This window comes from Canis lupus, chromosome 20 (assembly GCF_011100685.1).
Source record: "Canis lupus familiaris isolate Mischka breed German Shepherd chromosome 20, alternate assembly UU_Cfam_GSD_1.0, whole genome shotgun sequence".
Lineage (NCBI taxonomy): Eukaryota > Metazoa > Chordata > Mammalia > Carnivora > Canidae > Canis > Canis lupus.
This window is the reverse complement of record NC_049241.1, coordinates 55516209-55525283: the sequence shown is the minus strand read 5'-3', so window position 1 is coordinate 55525283 and position 9075 is coordinate 55516209. Positions and strand designations below refer to the sequence as shown.

At 52.7% G+C, this 9075-nt stretch overlaps 1 long non-coding RNA gene across 1 annotated transcript; it reads left to right on the top strand.

The window, feature by feature from the left end:
• The first annotated feature begins 4530 nt into the window (after positions 1-4530).
• Positions 4531-8293, top strand: LOC119877306. The gene is made up of 3 exons (XR_005374468.1): positions 4531-4997; positions 7154-7266; positions 7605-8293. It is a non-coding gene; the product is annotated as an uncharacterized LOC119877306 (long non-coding RNA).
• Positions 8294-9075: the final 782 nt, after the last annotated feature.

The window sequence follows — 9075 nt, the reverse complement described above, 5'->3', positions numbered from 1 at the left end:
CCCCCGGCTGCTCATAATCAATGTCAACATGGATCAATTCATGACTGATCCCATTTCACCTCTTTTGGTATTACTTTGATGAAATTTCTATTTACCACACAATTTCTCCATACATAGAACAGTTTGTATCTCTAAAAGATAAGGACATTTGGTTAACAATTTAGCAATACATCCCCCCAAATCATCAAATATCCCATCAGACTTTAAATTTCCAACTATGTAAGAAATATTATACCTTTTCCTCCTACAGTTTGTTTAAGATTTTATTTATTTATTCATGAGAGGCACAGAGAGAGAGAGAGAGAGAGAGAGAGGCAGAGACACAGGCAGAGAGAGAAGCAGGCTCCATGCAGGGAGCCCGACGTGGGACTCGATCCCGGGACTCCAGGATCACACCCTGGGCCAAAGGCGGTGCCAAACCGCCGAGCCTCCCGGGCTGCCCTCCTCCTACAGTTTATTTTTTATTTATTTATTTATTTTTTTTTTTTTTTCCCTCCTACAGTTTAAAGCAGGATCCAAATAAGATCCGCACACACACAATTGGTTCATTCAAGTCTCTTTTATTCTATAGATTCCAGTCCATCTCTCTTCTTCCTCTGCAATTCACTTGTGGATGATGTAGCATTTGGTTTTAGGTGCGTGCCTTCAAAAAAACATAAGAGACGGATTTTGTTTATTTATTTTTTTCCATGTGTCCAATCTGAGAGTCTGGGTCTTCCAAGTGGTGAGTTTAGTCCACTTACATTTATTGCATTTATGGACATATTTGGATATATTTTCATCACCTTCTTTTCCTGTGTTTTCTGTGCAACATGATTTTTTTCTGTTGCTGCCTTTTTATTTCCTCTCTCACCTTCTGTTGAGTTCACTGGATTTTCTTTATTTCCTTCGTATTCCCTCTAGAGATTTGGAAATTATCCATTCTCTTCCTGTCCTCTGGGCAGTCACCCTTGTACCTTTCAACCTGCACTCTTTGTGCATCGTTGCAGAAAGTTGATCAATGTCTCTTTGTATCTACCAGCAAGACGAGGTCTAAGGATTTGTGCCCATCTCTCTCTCTCTCTCTCTCTCTCTCACACACACACACACACACACACACACACACACCTGCCTCTTCTCTGCATGCCACTCTTGTCTGGTATTTGAGTCCCACTGGGGCACCCCCAGGGATGGAGAGGAGAGTGGGGCACCCACGCGGGTATTCACTAGAATGCCAGAAGTAGAGATGGATTCTGTAGACCCTAACTCTCTGCGTGACTTTGGGAAAGCCTTGCTTTGGGCCTCAGTTTCTCCATCTGTGGGAAAGCATTATGGAGTCCCTCCTGTGCTCACACCTGGATTTTGAGCCCTCTACCGTCTCCTTCGTTTCCACCACCCAGGCAAGAACTGTGTAGGCAACTAGAATGTCATTTTGAGATGAGGGGGCTTCAGGAGCTGAAGGAGAATGCTAATGTCATTATTTACTTCACTGAGCTAAATAATCTCGGGAATTGCTCATCGGGGTCTGATAATTCGATTGGGTTTCATGCACAATTAGGTCTTCAGAGCTGAGGCATTTGTACACGAGTTCAGGGAAGAAGCCAGTCTCCCTGCCAGAGAGGCTCAAGGTGAGGGCGAGGCAGTGGCGGCCTCTGCCCCGGGCCCAGGAAAGGGTCAGATGTGCAGGCCAGCAGGAGGCCTGGATGTCCCGAAGTCGGCAGGTACAGCTGGAGCTGGAGCGGAGACCAGTCAGGTTCAACTTGTCATTGCTCGTTTATTACCTGACTTCTATTTGGAGATTTTTTTTTTTAAACCAAGTCCGAAAAAAAACAAAACAAAACAAAAAAAAACAACCAAGTCCGGAGAACAGTATCACGTAAAGACCACCTCAGCTCATGAATATAGGTGATGTGTTGTTGTTTGTTTGCCGGAGGTTTGTGTTTTTCTTCTCATGTGGAAGAATTCAGAAAGATCAATTTAAAACGGACGCCTGGGTGGCTCAGCAATTGAGCGTCTGCCTTCGGCTCAGGGTGTGACCCCGGGTCCTGGGATCGAGTCCCGTGTCAGGCCCCCTGCATGGAGTCTGCTTCTCCCTCTGCCTGTGTCTCTGCCTCTCTCTCTCTCTCTCTCTCTCTCTCTGTCTCTCATGAATAAACAATAAAATAAAAATCTAAGCCAGATTTATCCCTCCTCTGTCCATAGCCCTCCAGAGCTCCCCCCACCCTGGAGGTAAAAAACCCAAATTTTCCCCTCACCCGTGCTGCCCTGCTGGACCTGCCCTGTCCCCATCCTGTCCTCCCCGCCTCCTTCTCTCCCCCTCACTCACTTGGCTGTAGCCACATGGGCCTCCTTGCTGTTCCTCCCATATGCCAGGCCTGGTGCTGCTGCCCCAAGACCTTTGCACCAGGTGTCCTCTCTGGAATGCCCTTCCTCTAATCTTTTTGGCCTAGAGATTGGTCACCTATCCATCCTTTAGTGCCTTTGCTCTGAGTCCCTTTGGGTGGGAGATGCAGCCTTCACCCTCCCACCCAAAGCAGAGCCTCCTCTCTCCCTCTGCTCTACACAACCCTCCCCAAGCAGCTCCAGCTTCCTTCCACCCCAGCCTGGGCACCAGGGCCAGAGAGTGGTCGATGGGGGAACCCCCTGGGCATGAACACCTGCCTAGGCACCCAAAATCTCTGAAAGAATCCTGGACAGCAAATGAAACACGCATGATCCAATGTCACCGTGCGCCTCTAAGGCGGCCCCGGCTGTCCCGGATCCCTGCGCGTCTGTCTGCAGCACCCCTTATCTGTGCGTCTCTCTCCCCTCTGTCTCTGCCCCTCCCTCATCTGCCTCCCTCTCTGCCCTCCCCCATCTCCCTCCTTGTCCCCCTCTGCCCTCGCCCACGCTGCGTGGGCCCCACACCCTCTATCACCTCCCTCCATCAGCGCCCCCTCCTCCCTCTTTGCCTCTCCTCTCTCCCCTGATGGTCTGTTTCGTGCTTGTTCACAGGGATCTCAGATGTGCAAGGTGTCTCCTTCTCTGCTGAGGTGGAGTCCCCCCTCTATTTCCTCGTCCCTCCCTCCATCTGCTCCCTGCCTCCCCAGGTACTCAACTTAGAGCTGGGAGGCAGAATTGAAATGTATCCTGTGGCCTCACCTTCTCCTTTGCCTGGGGAGTGGGAGGTGGAGGGACCAGAGAGGGAAAGGAGCCTCCCCAAGGTCACACAGCAACTGGCCTGAAACCCCCTGTGCCACTCCCAGTGTCCCTGCTTGCTGTGTGACCCCCCCCACCTCAGTTCAGCTTCCTCATCTGTATGGGGACAGCAAGAGGGACACCGAACTGGGGGACAAACAAACAAGCCAGGACAGGGAAAGTGACTAAACATGTGAAAGATGGTGTCATGGAGACCTGTGTAGAAGGGGACATTCCCAGGAAGGGTGGCTGGGGGTGCACAGGCTGGGTGCTGGCAGGCAGACGGGGCGAGCTGGTCGGTCCTGCCCCAGATGGGAGTGTGGACTGTGGGGGCTGGGCAAGCCAAGAGCATTGCGTTGCCTGGCAACGAAGATGAAGCTGACAGACTGGGTCAAGACCACTGATGTCCCAGCATCAGGGGTGGGGGTGGGGGCTTTTAAGAAAGGGGGGTGGGCATTTGGGATTCCGCTGGGAGGGGCTGACATTAATTAGGGAGAGAGAGAGAGACCGAGAGAATTCATTTGTGCCACCCTTATGCAGCACCGACTGCGTGCGAGGTGATGAAAACACCAGAGTAAACAAAAGACACAAAAGTCTCTGCCCTCATGGGATTGTTATTCAGGGGGCCAGGGATGAGTAGGGTGGGCGTCGGGGAGGGGGATTTTTATTTTATTTTTTATTTATGATAGTCACAGAGAGAGAGAGAGAGGCAGAGACATAGGCAGAGGGAGAAGCAGGCTCCATGCACTGGGAGCCCGACGTGGGATTCGATGCCGGGTCTCCAGGATCGCGCCCTGGGCCAAAGGCAGGCGCCAAACCGCTGCGCCACCCAGGGATCCCGGATTTTTATTTTAGACCGAGAGTGGTCAGGGAGGGCCTCTCCGAGGAGGTGATGCTTGAACATAGGCCTGGAGGAGATGAAGGAGGAGGCCATGCAGAGAGACGGAGGAGGAGCATTCCAGGCAGAGGGCACAGTATGTGCAAAGGCTCCAAGGCAGTTACTGGATGATAAGGGATGACTATATATATATATATATATTTTTTTAATAGTAACAGGATAATATTCTAAATCCAAAATCCTCTATCACTTTTAACTGCTGCATAGTATTCCATGGCATGAGCATAAAGTAACATCCTGAATAAAGCCCTGATTCTAGAAGGGCCCTCTGAGGACGCCCACCTCCTGCTCTGTCACACCCTTGGGTAATCCCCTCCCATCTGGGTCGGCGGGGAGGGGGGCGGCCTACGACTCATTTTAACCAGTAAAAAGTAGCAGAAGTGATGGCATATTACTTCTTTTTGTTTTTTTTTAAGATTTATTTGTGTATTTATTTATTTATTTGACAGAGAGAAAAAGAGCACAAGCAGGGGGAATGGCAGGAAGGAGAGGGAGAAGCAGACTCCCCATGGAGCAGGGAGCCAGACGTGGGGCTCCATCCCAGGACCCCGGGATCATGCCCTGAGCCGAAGGCAGATGTGTCACCGACTGAGCCCCCAGATGCCCCGGAATGTTACTTCTGAAATGAAATAGGTGACAGATATTGTAACTTCTGTTTTTCTGTTTCTCTCCCTCCCTCCTCTCCCTCCATCCCCCTCCCTTCCACCTCCCCCACTTTCTCTCTCTCTCTCTCTCTCGCTCTCGCTCTCGCTCTCGCTCTCACTCTCAACTCTGCTTACCTGCCTGCCCCGATGGAGAAGTCCACCTGGCAAGAAACCAAATCCTGCCAACATGCATCGGGCCTACTTGAAGCTGAGCCTGCCCTGGTCACGCCTTCAGATGAGACCACAACCCGGTTCCTCCTGGAAGGTGGCCTTGTGAGACCCTGAAGTGGGACGCTCAGGTAAGCCACACCTGGGCTGTGGACCCACAGGAACCATGAGTAGTCACGTGTGTTGCGTGAAGCCTCTAGATTTGGGGTCATTTCTTACGCAGCCAGAGATGATAAAGGCAATAGGCAGGGTTTCTTCCTTGGGGTCTGTTTCTAGAAGGGGTGGGAGCAAGGTGGGGGGAAAGGGAGTGGCAGAGGCTTACAGGTGGGACAGGCTGGGAGGGGCTTGTCTGGGGCTCCGAGAGTAGGAGTTTGGGCTTGGGTCGCACGCAGGGTGGTGGGAGCCACGGGTGATCCTGCGGCAGTGTGGGATGGGATGAGTCTGGCTTTGGGATTGGTCTCTCTGGTGGGGGCTGTGTGGGGACTGAGCTGGCAGGGTGAGGGCAGGCCTGGCGACCCCAGGAGGCCCCCGGCCAGCAGCCTGACTCTGAGATCGGCTCTGACCACATCTGCCTCGTCCTCCAGCTACCCCCAGCTCGCCCTGCCCTGCTCCCTCTGCCGCCCGTGAAAGAGAATGGAATTGTATTTTTATAGCTTGTGTTGTTTTTCCCCGAACTGAGTTCCATGTGCACTGGGCTAAATTTAAAATCAGTTGGATGTAGGGTGATCATGTTCGCTGTCGCTCCCCCTGGGGAAAAAAAACAACCGCCTCCATTCAGGTGCTGCTTCTCTCGGGATGCTGGGCAAGGGGTGCCTCTGGCTGAGGAGCTCCAGGGCGGAGTCTGGGAAGTTCACACCTGGACCCCAGCTCCCTCCTCCCTGAAGCCTGAAGCTGACCCCTCTGTCTGAGCCAGGGGCCACCTCTGGGGTCCCCAATAACAGTGCTGGTCACACCCTGTCCTGGAACCACCCATTTATATGTTTGTCATCTCCTTGGGAGTTTCCCTTTGCTGTCCCTGTGCCTGGCACACCTCCGCTACACGTCCTAGGCCTGGCTCACCCTTTGATCTCAGCTCCAGTGTCCCCTTCCCTCGGAAGCCCTCCCTGACCACCTCAGCTCAGCAAACTGTCCACTCCCTTTCTTCTTGCATTTTTTTTTTATACATTTCCCTGGAATTCTCCTAGGCTCATGACGGCAAGTCATTAGGTACAATTACAGGAACTGGACTTTGCCCATCCCCTTTGACTTCTCAGTCGCCCTCCCCAAATAGTTCATTTACCACTCAGCAAACATGTTTTAAGTGGCTACTGCACTAGACCGTGTATTCGATGATTCCCAACCCTGTGCACGTGTTAGAACCAGCTGGGGAGCTTCTAACTCTGTCCCCCTCCCTTCCACCTGCCCACCCCTTGCAACGTGAGAGATTGGGAATTGCTGCGCCTGGAGCTGGGAGCTGGGGTCGTGATCGGAAATGTGCCACCACCGGGTAGAAGTTTCCAGGCTTCCTCCTCCCCCACAAGGCCATGCTCACTGCTGCCAGCAGGTCTTCACTGAAGCCAGCCCCTTTGCCCGACACACCCTCCCACTTCTGCCCCCAGCTATTTAAATCGTCCACAATTTTCTCTCTTCATTATAATAATGTATTTTTAATTTGGGAGAAAAAAATAAAACTGACGTGTAAAGATGAATTTAGCAGACACCTGTGTGTCTCCTAGCCAAGACGGAAGATGAAGGGTTAAGGCCTGCCCTGGTTGCTGCAGGTCCTTTTCACCTTAGAAAGGAGCCAATTAAAACCTTAGAACTAAGGGGGGAGGGGTGTCTCAATTTGAGCCCCACCTTCATGTGTGCGCACCCTTAGGCCCTCAAAGCGAGGGTTATTTCGTGCATTAAAAACGCGTGTTAAAAAAAAAAAAACGCGTGTTGGTTCGTGTACTCACGTGGTGTATAGAATTCTGCAAGTAGCTTTTTTCCTCCTCCTCAAAAAAAAAAATGCTCTTTAAATATTTTACTCATTGGAACACCTGAGTGGCTCAGTGGTTGAACAGCTGCCTTTGTCTCAGGGCGTGACCCCGGGGCCCCGGGATCGAGTCCCACATTGGACTCCAAACGGGAGCCTGCTTCTCCCTCTGCCTGTGTCTCTGCCTCTCTCTGTGTCTCTCATGAGTAAATAAGTAAATCTTTTTTAAAAAAATTAAGATTTTACTAATTTATTTAGAGTACGGGTGAGCGGGGGAGGGGCAGAGACTCCCTAAGCAGACTCCACGCTGAGCGTGGGGCCCGTTGCCAGGGCTCAACCTCCTGACCCTGAGATTCATGCACGACCCGAGTCAAAAATCAAGAACCAGACGCTTCACCTACTGCACCCTCGGCTCAACTCTGTGACCACACCCTGCCCCTCCGGTAAGTGGCTTCTCCTTTGGTCAGGGACCTTATCACCTGCCATTTCATTATGTGCTTTATTAGATAGTGTATTGTCGTCCCCATGAGGGCAGGGGACTTTTTGGTCTGTCTTTCCGCCCTGCTGTACCCTCGGTGCTCAGGACAGTGCAGGTGCACAGTGGGCACCCATGGAGCAGACGCTGCCGAGTGGGCATTGGGCTGCGATGTGGCTCTGTGGGGTCCTGACACTTCTCTTCCCCGGGGTTCCGGCCCGCGCTCCCAGGGGCGGTCTAGGCGTCCGCAGGATGGCCGTCCTTCTGGAGGCTGCACAGGAGAGCCCATTTCCTTGCTCTTTCCAGCTTCTAGAAGCTTCCTGCACCCCTTGGACTTTGCTTCCGTGATCGGTTCTTCTCAGACTCTGGTGCTCCCGCCTCCCTCCGGTAACAACCCTCATGCTGCCCGGGGGATCCACCCTCGCCTCCCCCGCTCCGGGCTCCTCATTCGATCCCATCTGCAGAGGCCCTTTAGCCGCCAAAGCTTCAGGGGATTAGGACTCCGAGGGGGAGGCTACAAGGAGACCTGGACACGGATGCATTCATTCAAGCTTCAAACGCTTATTGAGCGCCTCCTGTATGCCAAGCTGCTCTGAGCATTGGAGACACAGCGGGGAGCAAGGCAGTGGTTCTGGCCTTCGTGCAGCACAGATTGTAGGGACAGGAAACACAACCGGCAGAGCGCAGTGTCTGTGGTTGGCTGTCAGCGAGGCTCGGCCTGGGAGGGTGACAGCTCGGCGCCCGGCCCTGGACACTGGCGGCAAGCCTTGCCCACAGTGCCACACGCGCCTGGTCTCACGAAGGGCAACTTCGAGGCTGCTCAGCGGGGCATGAAATAACCTCAAGGTCCATCTGCGAAGACGCCCCTTAAATGTCATTTCCATCCTTCTCAAGTCTCCTGTGGGGGTGGGGATGGGGGGAAGCTGTGACCCCTCTCCCACCTGCCGACCCCGCCACCGGCCACAGGACCCGTGTCTGCAGCCCGCCGCAACCAGCCAGATTCAGATTAAATTGTATTTCCATCAAAAAATTAAAATTAAAGAATTAAATAAATTTTAAAAATTGTATTTTCAGTGAGCTCCCATCTACGACAAGGAGGCTGGTTTTCCGCCCATCTCTGTGGTTCAAAAAGAAAAAAAAAAGGCTTTTAAAAACCAATGCATGTATTCATGTTCCAGATGTGAGTGGGGTTCAAGGAAAATGTTAATTAAACAATCGTGGCTATAGGGAAATGTAAAAGGGAAGAAGCCATCGACACAGGATTGGGACAAGTGATCTGTCCGTTTTACAGCTGGGGACACAGACTCCGGGAAAAGGAAGGGCTTCCCATGACCACCAGCCACTGATGGACTAAAGATCTTTCTCCAGGAGGAGAGGAGAGGAGGGGAGCTGCGTGTATTCCAAACTCCCCACCCCCTCACCAATCTTTGAGCACGAGTCTCCCCCAACCTCCTCACCCTCAGCTAATGAGAGGATGATGCTCTGTGATGATATCCATGCAATAAGCTCGTGCAAAGGCCCTGGGGCAGAACCCACCTGCCAGGATGGAGAGACAGTGGGGAGACCCGTGGCTGGAGCAGATTGAGGGAGGAGGAGAGAGAGGGAGGTGGGGAGGGCAGAGATGGGACGGGGCAGGGCCTTGGGGACCACAGGGTGGATTGGGGCTTTTATTCCCAGGGAGGTGGGAGCTCTGGAGGGCCTTGGGCAGAGGAGAACAGGACCTGACTCGGAGGCTCAGTAGCCTGAAGGGGAGGGCCATGGTTGAGGGGAGACCAGT